General features: G+C 41.2%; 1 long non-coding RNA gene across 5 annotated transcripts in view; it reads right to left on the bottom strand.

Moving 5' to 3' along the window:
• Positions 1 to 21,925, bottom strand: part of LOC120405123 — a 42,853-nt gene that overhangs the window by 18,904 nt on the left and 2,024 nt on the right. For 2 of the 5 annotated variants that reach the window (XR_005598388.1, XR_005598386.1), the window contains 2 exons: positions 19,851 to 20,071; positions 19,618 to 19,753 (listed from right to left, as the gene is read on the bottom strand). The exons of 1 other annotated variant lie outside the window; for it this stretch is intronic. This is a non-coding gene — a long non-coding RNA (uncharacterized LOC120405123). Of the gene's footprint in view, positions 1 to 19,617; positions 19,754 to 19,850; positions 20,072 to 21,925 lie in introns of those variants that run through there. 2 more of the 5 variants (XR_005598387.1, XR_005598390.1) reach the window with 1 other exon arrangement.

Raw genomic sequence — 21,925 nt, 5'->3', positions numbered from 1 at the left:
TTACTTTAAATAAAAAATGTTAATGGTTTCTGAGAAGCTCGTGATGAGAAATGGAGGATTTCGAACTCAAAGAAGCACACTCTCCAAATTTCAAAGCTTGCATTAAACTTTCCAGCAAATGCCTGAAATTCTCAGTGGAACAATGATATTTCAGTGTGAATTCAGACTCGCTTTAAACTGAAGTGCCATTGAGATATACTTTATTCTTATTTATTAAATTATGCAGAACTCCCTGGTGTGCATGGGATGAACTAATGACCACGCACTATGCTTTCATGTCAGGAGTAAATGGGTGAAATTGTACGGCCTGCAATAGACCAGAGGTCAGAGGTCACGTGGCTTAGAGTTCCATTGCACAACCATTTCTTCGGCAGCCTGCGGGTTCCTTTCCACCCCACAAATGCTCCCTTCCACTCTTGGATCCCTCCAGGCAACAGACCCTGGGATTCCCCACACTCAAGCCCCTGACCCGAACCCTTCTCAGGAAGCTCTCCTTTCCCTGCTCTTCCTTCCAAAAGTTTTCAGGAGGAAGCTGGCTGATTCTCTTCTGGCTCTTTGGGTATGACTGGCTGATTAATGCTCCACCTAGAGCATCTGAGGGGGTGTCAGCAAATCCAAGGTTCTTCCTGGGAGTGAGCTACCAGTCATTGGGCAGCAGGCTGAAATTTAGCATACAAAAGAACATAAGAATGGCCATACTGGGTGAGACCAAAGGTCCATGTAGCCCAGTATCCTGTCTTCCGTCAGTGGCCAATGACAGGTGCCCCAGAGGGAATGAATAGAACAGGTAATCATCAAGTGATCCATCCCCTGTTACCCATTCCCAGCTTCTGGCAAACAGAGGGTAGGGACACCATCCCAGCATAGAGGAGTAGCAAATAATGAAGAGGACATGTCACTGGTACAGAGTGATTTGGAATAGTTGGTGAGCTGGGAAAAAGCAAGCAATATGTGTTTTAATATGGCTAAATGTAAATGTATACATATCAGAACAGAGAATGTAGGCCATAGGTACACAATGGGTGACTCTATCCTGGGAAATACTGGCTCTGAAAAACATTTGGGAGTCATGATGGATAATCAGCTGAACATAAGCTCCCAGTGTGACATGGTGTGAATGGTGATGGAATACTGTGTCCAGTTCTGATGCTCACAATTCAAGAAGCATTCTGATACATTTCAGATGGTCTCTTCAATCTAGCAGAGAAAGGTATAACACAATCCAATGGCTGGAAGTTAAAGCTAGACAAATTCAGACTGGAAATAATTGGAGTATCCATCACTGACAATTTTTAAATCAAGATTGGATGTTTTAGGTCAGACTAGATGATCACGATGGTTTCTTCTGGCTTCAAACCTCCCCTTCCCTCCAGAAGGCAGTGATAGTGGGATGGAGCCTGTTGGTGATAAGTCACAGCAAACCATATTGTTAGTTAGGAATCCAGGGCGTTCTGATGGCACACACTTTATATTTTGTTCCTGGTTTTGTTTAGCTGTTTCAATGCAATAAACTGATTAATCACAAGTACTACTGCAAATTCTTTTATTAGAGTAAAGTAAGGGCTCTATCCCAGTCTGCAGTAATTCTGAGTAAGTGCTGAACTACCACACTACTCACTGGGGCTTTGGAGGTATTTTCTAAAGGAGACATTAGCATATGGGAGGTTCTCCACCTTCCAGACTAGGGGGTGAGCTTGGGACCTCTGCCTTGCAGTGGGGTGGTGGGGTAGTGGCTTCTGCCCAGTGGTGAGGAAGATTGTTGCATGCAGCTGAGAGGGTCAGTAAGTTTGGCCACCCCAGCATATGATATGTAGTGTAGCAGACAAATAAGCCACATGTTGAGGGTGGTTGGAGCACACAACCAAGCTGATAATGTGCTAGACTGAGTGAAAACTGCAGTGTAGTAATCAGTGTTAGGATTGCTTCTGCTGCAAATGCAAAATCTGTATGAAGGAACACTTGGCGACCCAGAAGAACATGTCAACGGAACGTCCCATTAGAATACTGAAAGGTGATTATGGTTCAATAGTAAAAGGGGTAATTAGTAGAATTCATTAGGCATCAGGACAAAATACTTTTATAGTCAGGAAATGATGTTTCACACACCTGAGCAGTTACACTTGTTTTCCATGCTTCTGAATCACTGGCTCTCTGTCTGAATAAGACAGATGAGCTGAGTACTAGCATTTCTTCATAAGCAATGAAATACATTTTCAGATAAGGGCCTACAACATTTTTGGGGCACAATATTTCCATGAACAAATCTGCCTGCATTAATGATGGATATAGACAAATCCAGACATGCAGACAAATACAGCAGCAGCCTCCATCATATACAGTACTAACTAAATTATCTTAGAGCAACCCTCTCTAAATATTGTCCCTCATGCAAACCTCTGTAGAAAATGCCGAGGACTCTCCAGGTTGAGTGCCTCCACTGATCTCAGCTGCTGCAACCTACAATAACACAAGCATCCACTGCAGGTCACACAACAGTGGGAGTAATATGCTAGGAGGAAGACATATCCCATAATAAATGAGCTGCATTCTGCACCTGTTTAAGCATCCAAATAGATCTAAACTGTAGCCTCAAGTGGAGTACATTGCATTAATCTCATCTTGAGGTGACAAAGGCATGGTGAGGTCTGCATCCAGAAGATGAAGTTGCAACCTCCTGACCAGATGTAAATGAAAATCATGCCACTTCCAGCAGCTCCCATTGGATTGCTTCTTTTCCTGCCTTCAGTGGACATGGAGAACAATTGATCATCCATTTTCTTTGCTGAAGACTAAATGTATCCAGTGTTTGTAACCTTTCCTCATAGGTCAGGTTTTCTAAACCTTTTATCATTTTTGTTGCTGTCCTCTGGCTTCTCTCCAATTTATTCACATCTTTCCTAAAATGTGGTGCCCACTATTGGACACAGTACTCCGTCTGAGGCCTGTAATTAGAGTAGCACATTAATTCTTGTGTCTTACTGTAACAGGGTGCTGGCTTAAGAGGCACTGAACCAGCCCCTGTTAGCTCAGAACCTGCTAGCATAGCTCCCATCAAGGGGAACTAGCTGGAGCTGGCAGGGTGTGGCTCATTAAAGGAGCCTGAGAGTAATTACCTGTGAGCCTGCTGAGAAGAAGGCCTATAAAGCTAGCAGGAAGGAAGGGGGGAACAGGAAAGTGAGGAGTGGGGGCCTGTTGCTCCCAGCTGCTGTAACAGCTAGCTGTTCCCTAAGGGGCTACCTGATTGGTATTGAATTGTATATAGCTGTATATACGTGGTGGTGGGAAAATAATGGGAAATAAAAGGGCACTGGTGTGTGAAAGAGTGGTCTCCAGCAAATTTGCACCACGAGCGACGAGGCTCTCATCTACACTTACATATAGCATTTCTGTTAATACACCCCAGGATGACATTAGTCTTTTTCACAACCTCATCACATTGTTGATTCATATTCGGTTTGTGATTCACTATAACCCCCAAGTCGTTTTTAGCAGTATTGCCACCTAGCCAGATATTCCCCATTATGTAATTGTGCGTTTCATTTTTTCTTTCCTATGTATCGTACTGTGCACTTGTCTTTATTGAATTTCATCTTGTTGATTTCAGATCAATTTTCTAATATGTCAAAGTAGGTGTGAATTCTAATCCTGTCCTCCAAAGTGCTTGCAACCCCTCCCAGCTTGGTGTCGTCAACAGATTTCATAAGCATACTCTCCACTTCATTATTCAAGTAATTAATGAAAATATTGAATAGGACCAGACACAGGACTGACTCCTGCAGAATTCCGGTAGATACGGCCTCCCAGCAAACCACTGATAACTACTCTGAGTCCAGTCTTTCAACCAGTTGTGCACTCACCTTATAGTAATTTAATCTAGACCACATTTCCCTAGTTTGTTTATCAGGATGTCATGTGGGACTACGTCAAAAGCCTACTAAAATCAAGATATATCACGTCCACTACTGCCCTCCCCCCATTCATTAGGCCAATAACGCTGACAAAGAAGGAAATTGGGTTGGTTTGGCATGATTTGTTCTTGAAAAATCCATGTTGACTATTACTTATAACCCTATTATCCTCTTGGTACTTACAAACTGATTGTATAATAATTTGTTCCACTATTTTTTCCAGGTATCAAAATTAGGCTGATTGGTCTATAATTCCCCTGGTCCTCTTTGTTCGCCTTTTAAAAGACAGGTACTATGTTTGCCCTTCCCTAGTCTTCTCATTCATGCTCCTTGAGTTTTCTCAAAGATAACTGCTAATGGTTCCAAAATTGTGCTAACTAGTTCCTTAAGTACCGTAGGGTGAATTTCATCAGACCCTGCCGACATGGACACCTCCAACTTATCTAAATATTCTTTAACCTGTTCTTTCCCTATTTTGGCTTGTGGTCCTTCCCCCTCTTGTTGTTAATATTGGTTGTGTGGAGCATCTGGTCACCGTTAAACTTTTTAGTTTAGCAAAATAGGCATTAAACACCTCAGCCTTTGTGATGTCATCAGTTATTGGCTCTCCTTCTCACTAAGTAGAGGACCCTTTTTCTTGCTCCTAATGTATTTAAAGAACCTCTTCTTATTGCCTTTTATGTGTTTTGCTAGGTGTAACTCATTTTGTGCCTGAGCCTTTCTGATTTTGTCCCTATATGCATCTGCTATTCTTTTGTACTCCTCCTTAGCAATTCATCTATGTTTCTACTTTTGGCAGGATTCCTTTTTTTTTTTTTTTTTTTTACTTTTAGGTCATTAAATGGATCCTGATGGAGCCATATTGGACTTCTTGCTATCTTTCTGATATTTAGCAATGCAGTGATAATTGGAAATCTAAACAGACTTCCAAGTTGTGAATATGAGTAACATGTGGTGGACATATGCCTTCAATCACAAAGGCAGATATAATCTTATTATATATCCTGGGAACTTTTCCCCACATTCCAGCATCATCTGGTTTCAAGGGGTCTCCCTGCAGTTTAGGTAGAACTGAATGTGCAGCAGATTGGCAGCTCAGGACCAAAATCTACATATATATCAGGACCGGATTCTGCTACCCTTACTCTACAGATAGTCCCACTGAAGTCAATGGGACTACTCATGGATTAAGGTGCTACTCAACACAGGTAAGTATATCAGAAGCTGGGCCTATCTACATAAATACAATTAAATACAATAAACTATTGTTTTTGCTGCAGTTCCTTACACAGTTGCTGTACTCATCTATGTCAGTACAATTCTTTGGCTAGATCATAAACAGGCAACAATGGGACACACATTAATAACACATGCATCAGACAACTGTTTAGCTCAACAGTTGCCTTATGCACACCTTCTCACATGCATTCCAGACACTCTGTAGGCAATTGAGAGATGTGTATTGGAATTACATGGTGGTGGGCTTTTCACTTCTGTTTTTTCACAAAATACAATTAACAGCAGGATGGTGGTTCAGATATCAACAGGATGAGCACCCAACTGAAGGTGCCCCTGACCCACTCCCCACAGTTCACAGCTGACAGCAGTATCCTAGTAGCTGATACAGGGCCGCCCAGAGGGAGGGGCAAGAGGGGCAATTTGCCCCAGGCCCTGGGCCCCACAGGGGCCCCCATGAGAGTTTTTCGGGGCCCCTGGAGTGGGGTCCTTCACTCGCTCTGGGGGGGCCGGAAAACTCTTGCGAGGCCGGGCCCAGGAGCTTCTTCTGCTCCCGGTCTTCGCCGGCGGGGGGTCCGCTCCGGGGCGGAAGGACCCCCCACTGGCGAATTACCGCCGAAGTGGGACCCGTCACCGAAGTTTAGCCCGGTCTTCGGCGGTAATTCGGCAGCAGGGGGCCCTTCCGTTCAGGGACCTGCCGCCGAATTACTGCCGAAGACCGGGCTGCACTTCGGCAGCGGGTCCTGCTTTGGCAGTAATTCGGCGGCGGGGGGGGGGCCCCGCAGCGGATCTTCGGGGCACTTCGGTGGCGGGTCCCGGAAGGGAAGGGCCCCCCGCTGCCGAAGACGCCAGGACCCCGGAATCCTCTGGGTGGCCCTGAGCTGATACCTTGATACAAAGCCCTGCTTCTGTAGGGTACATGGCAGGATGGTAATAATGATCACTACCTCCATTGTCCCAAATTACCACAAGCCAATATAAATCAGGGCAACATGATAACAACTAAGACATCCTTGTAACAATACTGTTCACATATTAATGGGTTTACTCTGCCTGGTTCACACCGCACATTAAGAGAGGCCTGGTCTATAGACCTGAGCACAGGAAATGGGGCCAGGAACTCCTGAGGTCTAATTCTGACCCTGTAACCACTGACCCTGCGTGTGGCTCTATATTAATCCCTCTACCTCAATAGGGCAAGTTCATAAGGGTATTAGAATTAATTAGTTAAGATCTGCATGGAGTTTTGAAGATGAAAAGATGGCTCTCATGCACATTATTCAATACGAGCACATCTAATGAGACACAAGTCCACACTGCCGGATGTGTGATTCAGTGACTGCATGGAGTCACAGAACACGAGGCAACATTTTGTAGGGTGTGGAGGGGAGCAGTTGGGGTTCCATGTAGGCCAGAGAGAAGGAACTGGCACTTATCAAGATGGGAGAGGATGAAGAACTTGAACAAGTGCTTGTGCTGAAACAAAAAGATACTGTTGGAAGCAGTGGCAGGATTTGGACAGGATTTGGGTGCTATGGGGCAAAAGGGCGGGAGGGAGGGGTTGAAGATGACACCCATGGTACAGCTACTGTTAACAGTGATGGGAGGAGAAGAGGTGATTTCAGAGGATGAACAAGAAGTTCTGATTTAGCAATGTGAAGTTGATCAGTTAAATTCTGTCTATGTTTAGGAAGGAACAGAGCCATTAACCAAGAGGTCCACAAGACCCTGAAGTGTTCCTGGTGTACCACTTTAGCAGCCTTTGTTGTCTTAATTTAAATGGAATATATGGGCCCAAAGAATGAAAAAGTGTTAACATGACCCTGAATCCATCCAACATTAAGCAAGGTTTGGTATACAGAGATTTCAGCCTGCTTAGTACGATGGCACACACCCCGTTATTTTTAACCTTTTATCAAAAATACCAAAAAAAAAAAACCAGTTAAAGCATTTGAAAGGTAAAGTCTGATATAAGGCTTTTAGTTTAACGCCATTCCTTTTCCCCCATTCCCTTTAACTGGAGAGAGTTTTTAGAAGGAACCTCCCCGCACCACTTGTTTAACAGTTTGTAGGCGATAATAACTATTATTTTGGGGGAAAAGAGAAGAAGTTAGTTGAGTTGGCCAGTTGATAAGCTGCTGTTATTGCTGTTTTGTTAAAATTTAGTACTATTTCTTGGGGGAAAAACACCACCAATTAGAGAACCACCCACAATAGAGCAGAGAAAAGAACAGCAAAGATAGAAAACACAGCTTCTGGCATTGACTTTTACCTCCAAGACTAGCAAACTTGTACCAGCATTGGGCTGTTTAGGGCCCTGTTTTGGCACAGCAATTTAGTTCATGGAAATTTGGTTTTGCATAGTTTGTTTACCAGGCATGTTTTTAACAGTTTCTGAATTATATTAGTAGCCCTTTGTCTTTGGACTCATTTCCTATCTTTGTCTTTTGTTTTTTAACATAAAAAACAATTTTACATAACAGGTTATGATGACGATTTATGAACTTTTACTTTCTTTTTACCATGGAGCTTACACTTCAGGTAAACTTGTAGGCCCAATTATTGTAACATGTCTCAGGACTACTAGGTTAAGAATGGGGTGGGAGAGGAGAAAGTGTTAGGAAAACTCATTGAATTGATCTTGTTCTGGGTGAGGGGGGACATAACGAGCTTCCTGTTCTGATTTCCTGTTCAAGGAACCTTGAACCAAGGACATGCACAGAACACAGATACACAAAGGAAAAACTGCTACACAAACCCTGATCATCGATAGGAGGAGCAGAGCAGCTCTTCTCACATTATACCCAGACTTGGCATTTGAAACGTTACCCTGCTTGTGCACACAGGAACACAGGAAATGGCAGGATTTCAGGCTTAGAATAATAAAAATCACAAATGGAAAAGACCTATTGGAGTCATTTATTCGTCTACCTGTCAACGCAGGATTGTTTCCTGCTTTAAATCAGTCAGATAATGGGGGGGACTTCCAATCCTTCCCTTGTAAGGCTTTTCCATAGTCTCACTGACTTCACTGTAGAGACATTTTTCCTAGTATTCATCCAAATGTTCTTTTGCTTAATTTCTACCCATTATTCCTGATTATACTCACCTTACTGCTTCATTCTTCTTTGTGTTTTCACCCTTCAGATTCTGGTAGAAGTGGTGCTATTTTTTTCATCTCGATTTGCCTTGAAGACCTTTTAGAAATATACTAGTGAATGCCACACTACAACCTGTATTACTAAGTGTACATGCAGACACACTGTCCTTGAATAAAACATTATCATACATTTATATGTCCAAAAGCTTCTGTTCCAAAGGGGAGTGTGTTTGGAGGTAGGTGTGTTTGGTTACCAATAAGAAACAGTGCCAAAGCTGAGCTCTGGTTTCAAGGACAGTCACACATTACTGGAAAGGGTTAACTTTAAGACTTTTACAATACTGTTTTGTCCACGCTTAATCATGCAACATCCTGGTGTATGGAAGCCACATCAGTAGACTCAGCTCCTGCTACATCTGGACCCAGAAACAGTATCTCATGAATCCACAGATACTAGAAATTGTACAAAACATTCTCTGATTAGGTAAGATGAGAGCAGAAGTTTCACTTTAGTCAGAAATGCAAACCCGTTCTCAAAATTCAAACCCTCCACTTAAGTTCCTGCTGAGACTTCACAGAGTACTTGCTTTCTTTCATGCTAGATTTGTTTCAATGACCTTATTATAGAAACTGGGTTTTATATCTCAATGCCTATTACCATATTTTTTTTTATTTGTCACAATGAAAACATTTCATTAAAACTGTTATTGAATAGCTGAGTGTGAATCTTGGGAATGAATAAAATTCACTTATTGAATCAGCCGGAGCTGAAACTACGAAAGCATGGTAGAGTGGTAGAACTATAAAATGCTTGATGCGCTTGGATGTGGGAAAATGTTACACAATGCAGCTTCAGTTCCCTTCCAAAATCAACCAATAAACGAAGGGCTCAGTTGTCCAATTTAGGGACATCAGGAGCAGTGTGGTGCCTCGGGGAAGAATTCTGCCTTGTGGATACAGAGGGAAGAAGCCCACTGGTTGAAGCTTGCTGCCCCCACTGTGTCAGTCCTGCTCCACTGGTTAGATGGCAGGGCCTTCAATCACCTTCTCCTTGTTCCCTTTTGTCTCGGGGATGGGGAGTAGGAAGGTAGCAGGCTCTATTGTCCCCTGAGCACAAGGAATGCAATGGTGGACACTCACACAGGCTGTGCAAGGTTCCCTGTGCTTTTCATCCCACTCAAAACCCACATAAGCTCCAGGTACAATCTGCCTCCTAATCAATTAAATGAATTTAATAAAATCATTTTGATACTTTGCTTTAACTTAGCTGGAATTTAGTTCTTCTTTCCTCTCCTTAAATTGTCTTAGACCCAAAATTCAGATCCAGATCTACAGTAGATTCAGATATTTCATCCTGGGCCTTCTTTAGTATATACATTGAATAAGGGAGCAATTATGTCATATACTAAGGACAGATTCTGCTCCTTGTTACACCAGTGAAAATCCAGAGTAAGCAAGTCCACTTACTTCAGTGAAGCTATTCCAGATTTATATTGGTGTAGCAAACAGCAAAGTTTGGCTGTGTGTGACTCCACAGATATATATGCTGTTTAAATATTGAGTCTATTGTTGATTAAATATGCACACAAATGCAACAAGCCATCAGTCAAAGAAATCACATTTTCTCTGCTGCCAGGGTATAAACCAAAATCATGAAAAGAAAATGCATTCCCCAGATATATTGAATAATACAACTTCAGTAGAAAGCATTGCTTTATATTATTTTAATATGATTAGTGCCTGTGAAAGGCACCAGATTTACTGATTGGAAACTGGTGTCCTCTGTTTATCCAGAAAACAAGTACAAAAGCCATCTTTCCCTGCACTGCTGTATGGATATGTCTTGAGTCTGAGGATGAAAGTGTATTCCAGACTCTATCTCCATTCACTCATTGATGATTCTGTTGAATTTACCAACAAGAATCCCAGTTGTTCGGGATGTTTATTAGAAACAAGACTAAATCCACCATTTCACACGAACTACCCAGAAGTAATGTCTTTCACTTACCACCAAGTTGTACCAGGTTTAAACTGATGAACTAGAGGTGAAAGGCTTTGCAAGTATTGTTTAAAAAGATGTGTTGGCATAGGATCCGAATCCGTGGGTGCTCTGGGGATGGAGCACCCATGGGGAAAACTTAGTGGGTGCTCTGCACCCACCGGAAGCCAAGCTCCCCTCCCCACCCCTTTGCCCCACCTCACCTCTGCTCCACCTCCTCCCCTGAGCACACACTGTTTGGTGGCGTAGCAAGCTCTGGGAGGGGAAAGGGGAGGAGTGGGAACATGGCGCACCCAGGGGAGGAGGTGGGGAAGAGGAGGAGCTGGGGTGGGGATTTGGGCAAGGAGTCGGAATAGGGGCAGGGAGGAGGCAGAGTTGGGGCGGGGACTTTGGGCAAAAATTTGGAATGGGGCTGGGGCAGGGAGGCAGAGGGGGGTCGAGCACCCACTGGCACGAGCAGAAGTTGGCACCTGTGTGTGTTGATAGTGAAATATTAAGCTGCTACCTATGAGACAAAAAGAGAATTTCTTACTGACAGCAATAATTTAATCTACTGTCTGCTTCTATACTTCCAGGCCTCCAAGAGAGAAAGAATTCTTACCACTTTTTACAACTACATCTGTCTAATCCCAGATGAACGTGGTAACTAGTCTCATCGCCTTCCTTTAACCTGTGATAAGGAATCTTTGTCTCACTTATGCATATTCAGCATCCTTTAAAAATTTGGTCTCATGGACATAGAATCTGCCTGAAAAGATCCATTCTGAAGCAGTGGGATGGATAGTTCATAAAGTATTTCAGCAATCCCAGACAACACTTAAACCCACTGCATTTAGCATTACATTAGTAATAACAGTGAGTTCTGTTCCTGTTCGGTGCCACTGTCTCACTATGTGGCCCTAGGCAACTAACTAACAGCCTGAGTTTCCAAAGCGCTGAGCAGTCACGGCTGCCATTGACTTCAGCTGGGCTTGTGGGTGAGCTTCTGAAAATCAAGCCATTAGCAGAAGGGGTCAACATTTTTCATAAAAAAATGAATTTTGATGAGAAAAGGGATAAATATTTTACAAAAACGCTTGTGAAAAAATGGTTCCATTTTCTGAATGTAGCTCTTGTGTATCTCAGTTTTATTCATCAGAGGCCAAATTCCACCATTATTACTAATTAGTAATACCTATGAGTAGTGCACTGACTTCAGTGGAACTGTTCACCAGAATTTATCATTACTAAGGATGGCAGAATATGGCTCTAAAAATTGAGGGTATACTACTATTTAATTCAAAAGGGTGTTGTGAGATTGAATTAATTAACGGCTGTTAGGTCCTTTAGGATCCTCAGACTAGGGCAATATGTTTTGTGAAGAACCAATGTGTGCATCTGATGATTGATGATGATGCAAAGTATTATTTTATTTTCCTGTAAAAATTGAATATGTCTTTGAAACTCTCTTCTCCATCTGTACATTCTCCTGGACTCCTAACACACAAAGGTTAAAAAAAAAGCCTGCATTTAGCATATTATCATTTCCAAATCTCTGTTCAGCCATAGCACAGATCAGATAACTTTAACATCCATCTCCAGCCCCCAAAACTGAAAGTTCAAGCATTGTCAAGGAGCTGCTAAGTTCTAGCTCTTAATTAAAGTAAACATATTAAAACATTTCCATTATGACAGCTATAACCTCCATAACATTCTGACCACACTGAAATGAGCATGGAATGCGTTTTACCTTGTGGCGGGAGCTTGCAGTATAAAATTTTGCCAGCATAACGGCTGCCAATAAAAAAATATTGTGATTTTCATTACACTATACTCATTTATCACTGGGAAATGCAAGGATGAGATCTTCCATACAAGTTCAGACACATGCCCTTGAGAGCTAAAGAATGACTTTTCAATGCAATTCCAAATGCTAATATCCCCACAGGAATGCAGATCCAACAGAACATACTACACTATATAGCGATCATATTCACCTCGGTGAGTGAACACCATGCATCAGTGTGGCCTGATACTATGATTTGCTACTTTAGAGCTCTGCTGCATAATCAGTATCATAGGCAATTCTTTCTTTAGGCCTTTGCCCAATTGGATTTGACATGGGGAAACATTTCACATTTTAGAAGAAATATATATATATACACACACATATACACAAAACAAGTAAGCAGAGACATCTCTTCTGTTTTAAACAACAGAAAATTATAACAAAGAGAAGGAGAGAAACCAGGAGACATCATGACTACAGAATAATAAGCAGAAGACTAAGAGATAATATGTTCTACCTACATAATTCTGGCAGACCACACCTAAACTATTGGGCTCATTCTGGCCACTTCATTACCAGGAGGATATTGACAAATTGGAAGGACTTCAGAGAAGATCAACAACAATGGTGAGAAGGCTGAAGAGATTGATTTACAGTGAAAGATTAGCAGAACTAAATACGCACACCTTGACTAAGCATGGAGGGCATGAAAAAAGAGTTTCTCAAGTGAAGAAATGCCAGGGAAGAAGAGGGATTATTTAGCGTCTTTAAAGAGGGCATAATTTTGAGATGTAGAATAAAATTAACAAATGGAAAATTTAGGCTGAATATCAGGAGAGAAACTTATTTGAGAGAGAATTCTTCTCACCTGTGGAATAGTCTTCCAAGGGAAATGGGAAAGATCCTATCACATGTCACATCTAAAGTAGACTGGACAAAACACTAGTAGATGAATAATCCTTCACTGGAAGAGTGATGGTCTAGACCAGGGGTCGGCAACCTTTGGCACGCGGCTCGCCAGGGTAAGCATCCTGGTGGGCTGGGCTGGCTTGTTTACCTGCCGTGTCCGCAGGTTCGGCCGATTGCGGCTCCCACTGGCCACAGTTCGCTGCTCCAGGCCAATGGGGGCGGCAGGAAGTGGCGCGGGCCGAGGGATGTACTGGCCACCGTTTCCCTGATTACTGATAATGGAAAAGGAAAGGAGGGAGGCATGGAGGCCCAGCCATAGTTGACCGTCTGCCTCATGGTTCTATAGGCACTGTGCAAGCTTCACCACACAGCTTTGCCAATCCACTTCATCTGTGAGCACACATTCCTACTGTTCCAGTCCTATGCCTTGCCCCATGCCAGAGATACTGAATTGCTGCAGAATGCATAGTGGTTTGGTGAGGTAGATAGCAGTCTACTTGGGATGAAGCTGAGGCCACGGCACTCAATTCATTTGTTACCTAAGGATCTGATCCTTCAAACACGTATGCTTAACATCAAGTACTCATGTAATCACATTGAATGGGACTATCCATGTATTTAACATTAAGCATGTACATTTCCAGGCTTGGTACTTAAATGACCTATAAATTCTGCTGTAAGATGTGCACATGAAGATCCCTCAAACTGAAAAGCACACACACACACACACACACACACATATATTCCAGAGAAGATTATAGACCTAAAAGTTTCCAGAGCCAAATGCTTAATGTGTTATGGGCCTGATTCCTAATGAATTCAATGAGCTTTGGATCAAGTGCTAGAATATTATCACCATCCACCCCTCAATGTAATAATGTAATCTAAACTCTTGCTCATGTAACTTTTATTAGAGGGAGAATTGTGGTCTAGTGGATTAAGTGCAATGTTAGGAGCAGTAGTATTACCTCACTGATAACCAAAGAGATATTTTTTTACTCTCTGTTGTGTGAAACTTATCATATTTCATTAGTCTGAAGCATGGCAAACCATTTTTATATTTTAAGAATAAATAGCTTTAAAACCCTTTGATATGAATGGAACAATGTGCATCAACGTTAATAGGACCACATCCTTAAGAGAAGAAAACGTTGTTGTATAAGCCTTCACAGATCTCTGCAAGGTCACTTCTTTTTTTAAAAAAAAGTTCCTAACCAAATTTTTCTTTCAAAGTCTGAGTCTTGTGGTAGATTGCAGAATACAACTGAAGCTACAATAATAGTTGAAGTGGAAATGAAAAAAAAATTAATTTGCTCAAAGTACAAACAGGGAGCAGTACAAATGGTATGTTTCTCATATATACAAAAGATTTAACATAGGTAGTAAATGCAGAGCTGAATACATTGCAAGAAATCATTCATTTGCTGAATTTTGACTCCCTTTCTGTTTGTGAATTGTCTGGCATTAGGCTGTGATTTTCTCAAATTCATGTATTCTTATTGCTTCATTGACAATGTTCTGTGAATAATTCTTGGTCTGTAGCAAGATTTTGAGATGTGTTTATTGGAAATACAGTTTACATAGTGTGTTTTTATCTGATTGGATGTGTAATTCTCAGAATCTGGTTTCCAGTGTGAACACACAATTATGAATTAAAATTCAGTTGTGGCAAATTACAGTGTGAGCCAAGTTAACTCCCACTGAAGCCAATGAAAAGCCATTCACTTTGGCTGGAGTTGGATTGGAACAATATTCTTCAATATTCACTTAAAACGTGCAAACTTCATTCAAACATTCTGTCCTTAAATGCATTCACTGGACTATTTGCACAAAAAGATGTTGGCAGACAGATATAGAATGGGTATTCATTATTATTCTTATAAAATTACATGAATATTATTGTTCTTGCAGGGTCAGAATCCAATTGTGCTGTTTGTGAAGCTATGCATTTTCAGGCTCTTTCTTTCTTTCTTAAGCTAAAGCATGACAATATTTTAATAAGCTATTTTTCTCCTATACATAATTGTTATATATTTGCAACCTTAACTCAAGCTTAATGAAGTTTTATTTATGATAATTACTTTAGTTTCTATAATAAAGTTGTCCAAGGAAAAATATTGGCACTTCTGCTATGTGAACTAATTATTTTCCACCAACTATGTAAATAACACTATACTCAAGATGATAACTGTGTTAATAAACATATCTGGGTCTCTTCTCCTATTTGTTAGAATTGTACCAAAGTTTCTTCAAAGCTACACCTACAGATTGTTCAATGTCCTTTACTCCAGATAGTTCATCTCCAGTCTTTAAGACGCCCTTAAGGAGTAGTCTGTGGATTTCTTGGAGCAAGTTCATGGACTTTTGAGAAGTTTGAGAGTTCATAATGAATGGCTTAAAAATTCTCAAAGAACTATCCGAAAATACTCAAATGTGGACCTTCATCTAGAAAACAGATACATAAAACAAATATAAGATTAATAAATAAGACGGCCAAATTCTGCTCTGCGTTACAACACTGTGAATCTGGAGTAACACAATTGACGCCAGTGGAATGACCCTGAATTTACAGCAGCATAATTTGCCTAGGATGTTCCAAAAAATGTTAAAATAATTTTTCAAAAGTGACAAATGTTTCATTTTTTAATTTGTGCTAAATAACATATTTAAGCAGTCCATCAGAAACTTTCTCCAAAAATTATCCTCTGCAAAGACTATAGAATTTCTGATGAAAAGGAATTTTTAGGAACTTGGGCAGAGAGAGTGTCAAATGATCAATAGACAGAGAGCGAGACACACACACACACACACAGAAATTATTGTCCATATTAATAGATTAATAGATTTTAATTCCAGAAAGGACTAGTGTGGTCATTTAATCTGACCACTTTCATCACACAAGACAAATAATTTCACTTTGTTATTCTTAAAGTGGAGAAAATTACTCTCTCCTTCTCTGCACATCAACAGCATTAAACCCAATAGCTTGTGACTGAACTGAAGCATATATATTTGAAAGACACACATCCATTACAAAGACTGGGAATGGAACCTTACTCTGTGAAAAGCCTCATTGACTTCAAAGAGTAAGGCAGAGTAAGGTGAGCCTGGGTGGCAACTTTTCTCTCTTGATGACCCTGGAGCTATGTAGAATTCCACTTGTTGAGATGTGGCCCATAGTGGACTTTGAGGTTCAGTGGGATATGCCATGCTGGATGATCACTAGTCCTTCAAGTCCAGTATCTGCTTTCAGTAATACCCTCTAATTAATGCCTCAGAGAATAGTGATTAAATTAGAAAATGACATCTGGACAAATAGGCATTGCCATTTGGGGAGGTAGAAAGAATTCCTCCCTGACTCCTATGGTAATCATCATAGACCTTGCAATATGACTTTTAATGATCCCTATGTTAGCAAACATAAATACAATTATTCATAAAATTACCACATTGGTCATAAAGTTATCTACCCCTTTTTAAAATTCTGCTGAAGTATTTGACTCTGTGACCTTCTGTGGCAATGAATCACACAGACTGATAACATGCAGTGTGACGAATTATTCTCTCTCCTTTGTTTTACATTTACCTGCCATTAACTTCAAGTGACCCTCCTGTTGTTCTGGTGTTATGAGACAGCGTAAAAAGATAGACTGTCTAGTTTTTGACCATACCGTTCAGAATCTTAAATACATTAATTAAATCCTCTCCAATGCTTCTCATTACAACACTAAGGGCTTGGCTACACTTACAAATTTGCAGCGCTGCAGCAGGGTGTGAAAACACACCCTCTGCAGCGCTGCTGCTGCAACGCTAAAGCGCCAGTGTAATCAAAGCCCCAGCGCTGGAGCGCGGCTCCCAGCGCTGCCGCGGCAGCGCTTTGAAGTTTAAGTGTAGCCATAGCCTAAGTAATCCTAGTTCTTGCAGTCTCTCCTCCTGCAGAAATCCTACCATATCTCTATCTTCAGTGCCCTTCTTTGGACCTTTTCAATCTTAGCACTCTTTTTCTGTCAGCATCCCAAACCAAACTCAGTACTTCAAATCAGGGCCTCCTGTTGTCCAATATTTTGGAAGGAAATAATTGTTACTGGTATTAAAGCACCTACATTTCAATAGTAGGTAGGACTTAGATTATGCCTGGGTCCTATGTGGGTGTTGAGTGGGGGAAGGCACAAGGAGTTTTGCATAATGTGCGGGGATTATGGCACATTTCTGCAGTCCTGGCATTCCTGCACTCGGACTCCCTGCTTGTATCCTGAGTAGGGTACATTGTGGAACTTCACCATCCAAAGCTCCAGATGGCACTGTATGGGGACACTTGCTGCACCATCTCATTGCATGGTGCAGAGTGCTCCCTTGTCCACCCTCCCTTTCCCATTATCATCTTCACACTAGGGGAGGGAGCCCATTGCACCAACCAATGGGATGCACGCTTCTCTTAAAGCTGCCTGGAACTGTGGGAGGGATTGTTTCTCCTGGAGCTCTCGCTAGGTGGTGTAACTCTGCAGCATACCCAACTCAAAGCTGTGCCTAAATCCTGTAATTAGACCTTTTACTGAAAATTGAACCCAGTTGCTGTATGTGTTCCATTTAATTTTCAGATATAGAAGGACTACAAGGATCTAAAGACGTCTGAAGGTGTAGGTAGGTGCCTAGTGGGATTCAACCCAGGCAGTTAGGTGCCTAATCTAAGTAACTGAAAATCCCATTAGGGATCTATTGACATTTTATGATGTCTAAAAACCTTGAAAATCTGTCCCCAACGGCACTTAATTCCTATAAAAGATGCCAGGAAGGCCACGTTTAATTATAACTTTACAGAACACACAGTGTTAATGGACTTTTTAAAAGTTTCTCTAGCAAAACTGACACATGGTCATGCTTCTCAGCTGCCCCTCGATAGCTTCTTTAGGCTAGAAATGGGAATGAATTGCAAAATTCAAATCAGAATACAACCAAGGGCTGAAGGCCCCCAAAGCTCAAGGTTATTTGTGCCTCATGTTGCATCCCACATTGAGTCCTCGATGGGCTGTAAACACATCCCTACAGCTGTAATTTCTATTATAGCATGTTAACATGCTTATATCTCACTGTACACGTGTAGCATGTGTACAGCTCACGTGTACAGCTCTTTCTTCTGTACTTGCCCATCATCCTATGCATGATTAAGCAAGTATGGAAGCAATCAGCTCCCCGCATGTTCATGCCAAGCTGTACTGTAGGTATTCACCCCTGTTGGTGACAGAGCTCTTATATTTATGCAGTAAAATTCAGGAGCCCTTTTCTGTACACCAGTAGTCTATTGTAAGAAAGTGTGGGACGTTTTCTCTCTTGTGCTTCAACCCCAAACATAAATTGTCTGAACCACAACAGTTAACTTTGTGTATATGAAATAAGTAGGGCAAAGAGAGACCCTATGAAATAGCTGCGGTTAGTGGCTTGTTGACTGGGGGTGGGGTGAGGGAAGAAACTCGCTTTTAATCAATGTGATAATCGATGACATACGGCATCTTGTTCCTGCCTGACTCAGTTTTTTCCCCCACATGCTGCAGGCTTCAGTGACTCTCCCCCAACCCTGAGCCCTTTGCTGGCCAGCTGGAAAGTCTGTCTATTGTTTTTTTAATTTATTTTTTTAAATATAGATACATTTTAAAAACAGACGTTGATCTTCAAAGAAGCCTGCAATTTAACTGGGGATGGAATGTTTACAGCCGCAGTTTGTTTAGTGATGATAAAATGCATATGCCTCTATTACTTTTCCCCATACAGGCTGACTCCATGCACTACCCCATGATTCTACAGGCCAGCCAGCAACATGGAAAAAGCCCAGCCAACGATCCCATGCTGTGTGTTAAACATGCATTTTTTCTAAACTGCAACACAAGCACTCTGAGCAGCAAACATAGTGTATGCTTCTGTCTCAATGCCCCTTTTGCTTGTAATAGTTTTGGAGGTTCACAGAGCTAAAACTGTTCTGGGTAATCCTGGGAAGTGTGATGTTTTCTACTCAGAGCACCTTTACGCTTCACATTGCAGCTTAACACAGCAACAGCAGCAAACATAATTGGTATTTTTGTTGGAAGGCTACGTTGAAGCCATAGGGGTTTACAGGTTCATGCCCATCCTCATCTCTTCAGGGAATGAGCTCCAGATTTGTATGCTGGTTAAGAAGACACTTTGTCTCCTATACACACAGGTATGAGCTTGACAGTGCTATTGCACCAGTTTTACATAGCTATTGTGGGACCTGCCCTGCTAATGACAGGTATATCCTGGGGCAAAGCTTAAAGGAAAGTTGTACATATTACTTTGAATTCTGGAAGCTCATATACAGAGAAAAACAACTTTTATATACTAATAAACCTTTTTTTTTAATTAAAATATTCTCAGAATGCTTTACAAAAGACACTGCATTATTATTTTCTCTGTTTGACAGATGAGAAAGTGGAGGCCCAAAGAGTTTAAGTGAGACTTGTCCAGGGTCACACCAGAAGGTAGGAATGGGTGGCATTTGCGAGAAATAATTTGTATTATTTTGGACCCTTTTGAGCTTCTGGCTACCCTGCCAGCCTCTTTCTGAAAAATGACCTGGTTTTTGACAGTAGTAGGGACTGGAAGAGACTAGGCTCAGGTATTTTAATCCGTATCATTTAAACACAAACCTTTTTTATGTTAAATATAAAACAATAAACTCCTCCCTTGGGTGTCCATACACAATATTTAATGAAATCAGTGGGAACAGGTAACTCGGCTTTTCAGTTGACTCATGCTGTTAGCAGGGTTAGAACCCTGCATAAGTCTGCTGTGTAAATTTTGCTGCACTTGCATGCAGAGCCCTAGAGGTGGGGAGAAATACATGCTGTAATTAGCTTTTGCTAACTTATTTCTAGATATACTGTGGTCTAGTAGAACAAGCAATGACCTGGGACTCACATAGCTGGGTTCTATTCCCAGCCGCTGACAGTGGATGATGTTGGATATGTTGCTTCCCTTTCGGTACCAGGATAGCATCTTACTTTGTAAAGGGCTTGAAGTCAAAAGATGAAAAGCGCTATATAAGAGGTAGCTGTTGTGCTTGTACAAGGAACGAACTACATCTTTCATGAGTGAAAAAGTCAGAAATCCAGACCAAGGAGGCTGTACTCATCTGTAAACTCAAGATTGCATTTTTAGTGAAAATTAATATAGAAACAAAAAAAGTCCTCTGAATATAAATTGTCATGAAACCCTCCACTGGCATCTTGTGCCTTGTGTATGCTGCACTGTGGCATCTCAGTGGAATGTAAGGTTTCGTTTACCATTAGCCATTTACTGCAGTAGTTACACAGCCAAGACTCCCCATGATCTTGAGTCTTAGCTGCATTAGGACTGCAGGGTCTGGCTTCATATGTGCTGAAGTGCTGAGACCAAATGAGTAGTTAAAGGAATTAAAGAATGTCACGGTAACCTGAACTCATCATTTTTCCTGCCCACATTAGTTTGGTCTTAACTTTAACTTCCCAAAATATATGCAGTGTTCACCCAGCTCTAATTGTTTTATTTATATCTATATCTATCTATAAATATGTGTGTGTGTAACATATTAGGCGTGGGTGCATATTGCAGCTGGCTAAATGTTGCATATACATATATATACATGTATAGCTATCAATATAGATGTGGGTGTGCATGTGTGTACACACACACTTTATTCTTTAACAAAAGAAAGAATATGTGATGGCAGCAGGCCAATGTATTGTATACCATTACTACAAATAATTTCCATTAGTGATAAAATGGCTTATAAGTCATAAGAGGCAGAGCCTCAAGCGAGTCATGAAGGTAATTCCCCCTTAGTTATTACCACTCTGCTCAACAGGCTTTTGATATATGCAGTCCTTTAGCTTTTGTATTAGATAACTACTAGTGAGGAGCGTTGAACCTTTGACATTCCTTTAGAGACACACCATGGCAAGGGTTCATTTGAATTTCAGTATGTTGTGGATTGTATGAAGTTTGTATGGAAGTTTCGAGCTCTGGGAAAGGGACAGATGTAAAGGTTTGCATGCACCCATGGCTCCTCCATTCACTCTAGTGTAAATCAGAGGTAACTCCCTGGAGACCAATGGAGACACACTGGAGTAAAACAGGTGAAAGTGAGAAGAGACTCAGGCCTGTGATTTTATTTCTCCCATTGCTTTCACCAGCCGTGAATTTTCCTCACATGCAACTCAGTGTGGGATACTACAATTTCAAAGCATAATAGATATCACTGCCATTTAAACAATATGAGGTCTCAAGTAGTCCCCACCACACCTGCCCATATATAAGAAGGTGGCATGAAAGACTGCTGATGACTAGACCCATGAAAGAAAAGATCTTGAGGCCCCTGCATAGCACCAGAGTCCTTTGATGGAATTACTGTACAACTTTGTGTAGTCTGCATGCTTTCAGAGAATTTTTATACTAAAAACACACGCAAAACATGCAACAGCTATCAAACAAAATAACATCTGCTCTTTCTCCTGTAAACATTGCCTGTCTGTTATGCTGATCTCTTTCTGTGAAGCTCTGTCTACACACTAATTTAATGATTACAATCTCTAAACACAGGTAACAAAAGTTTGTTGTGGTGGGGTTTTTTGGTTTGGTCTTTTTTTTTTTTTTTTTTGGCTGGTAACACTAAAAGGTTCTGAGACTGAGTAATAGCCTAGGGGGGAAAATTCTATAGTAAATGACTAATCCCTTTAGTAAGTGCATTTCTGCAGAAACTATTGTATTATTATAGTGGCATGTACAAAGGAAGTAGGGCATTGCTGGTCCAGCAGTGATAGCTACTCCTTAGATGGTATTACCATAAAGCCATTTTGTCAATTTACCTTATTAATTTTTTTCTCTGAAAAGGATCCTTTTTTTCCCCTCAAAAACCTATAGTGTTTTGAGTAAGATATCATTGACCATTGTTCTCATCTACCATTGAACATATACAATTATATTGTTCAAACATTTCTCAAAATCCTATATAATAT

Source organism: Mauremys reevesii, linkage group 4 (genome assembly GCF_016161935.1).
Source record: "Mauremys reevesii isolate NIE-2019 linkage group 4, ASM1616193v1, whole genome shotgun sequence".
Taxonomy (NCBI): Eukaryota; Metazoa; Chordata; order Testudines; family Geoemydidae; genus Mauremys; species Mauremys reevesii.
This window is presented reverse-complemented; position numbering and strand designations above follow the sequence as displayed.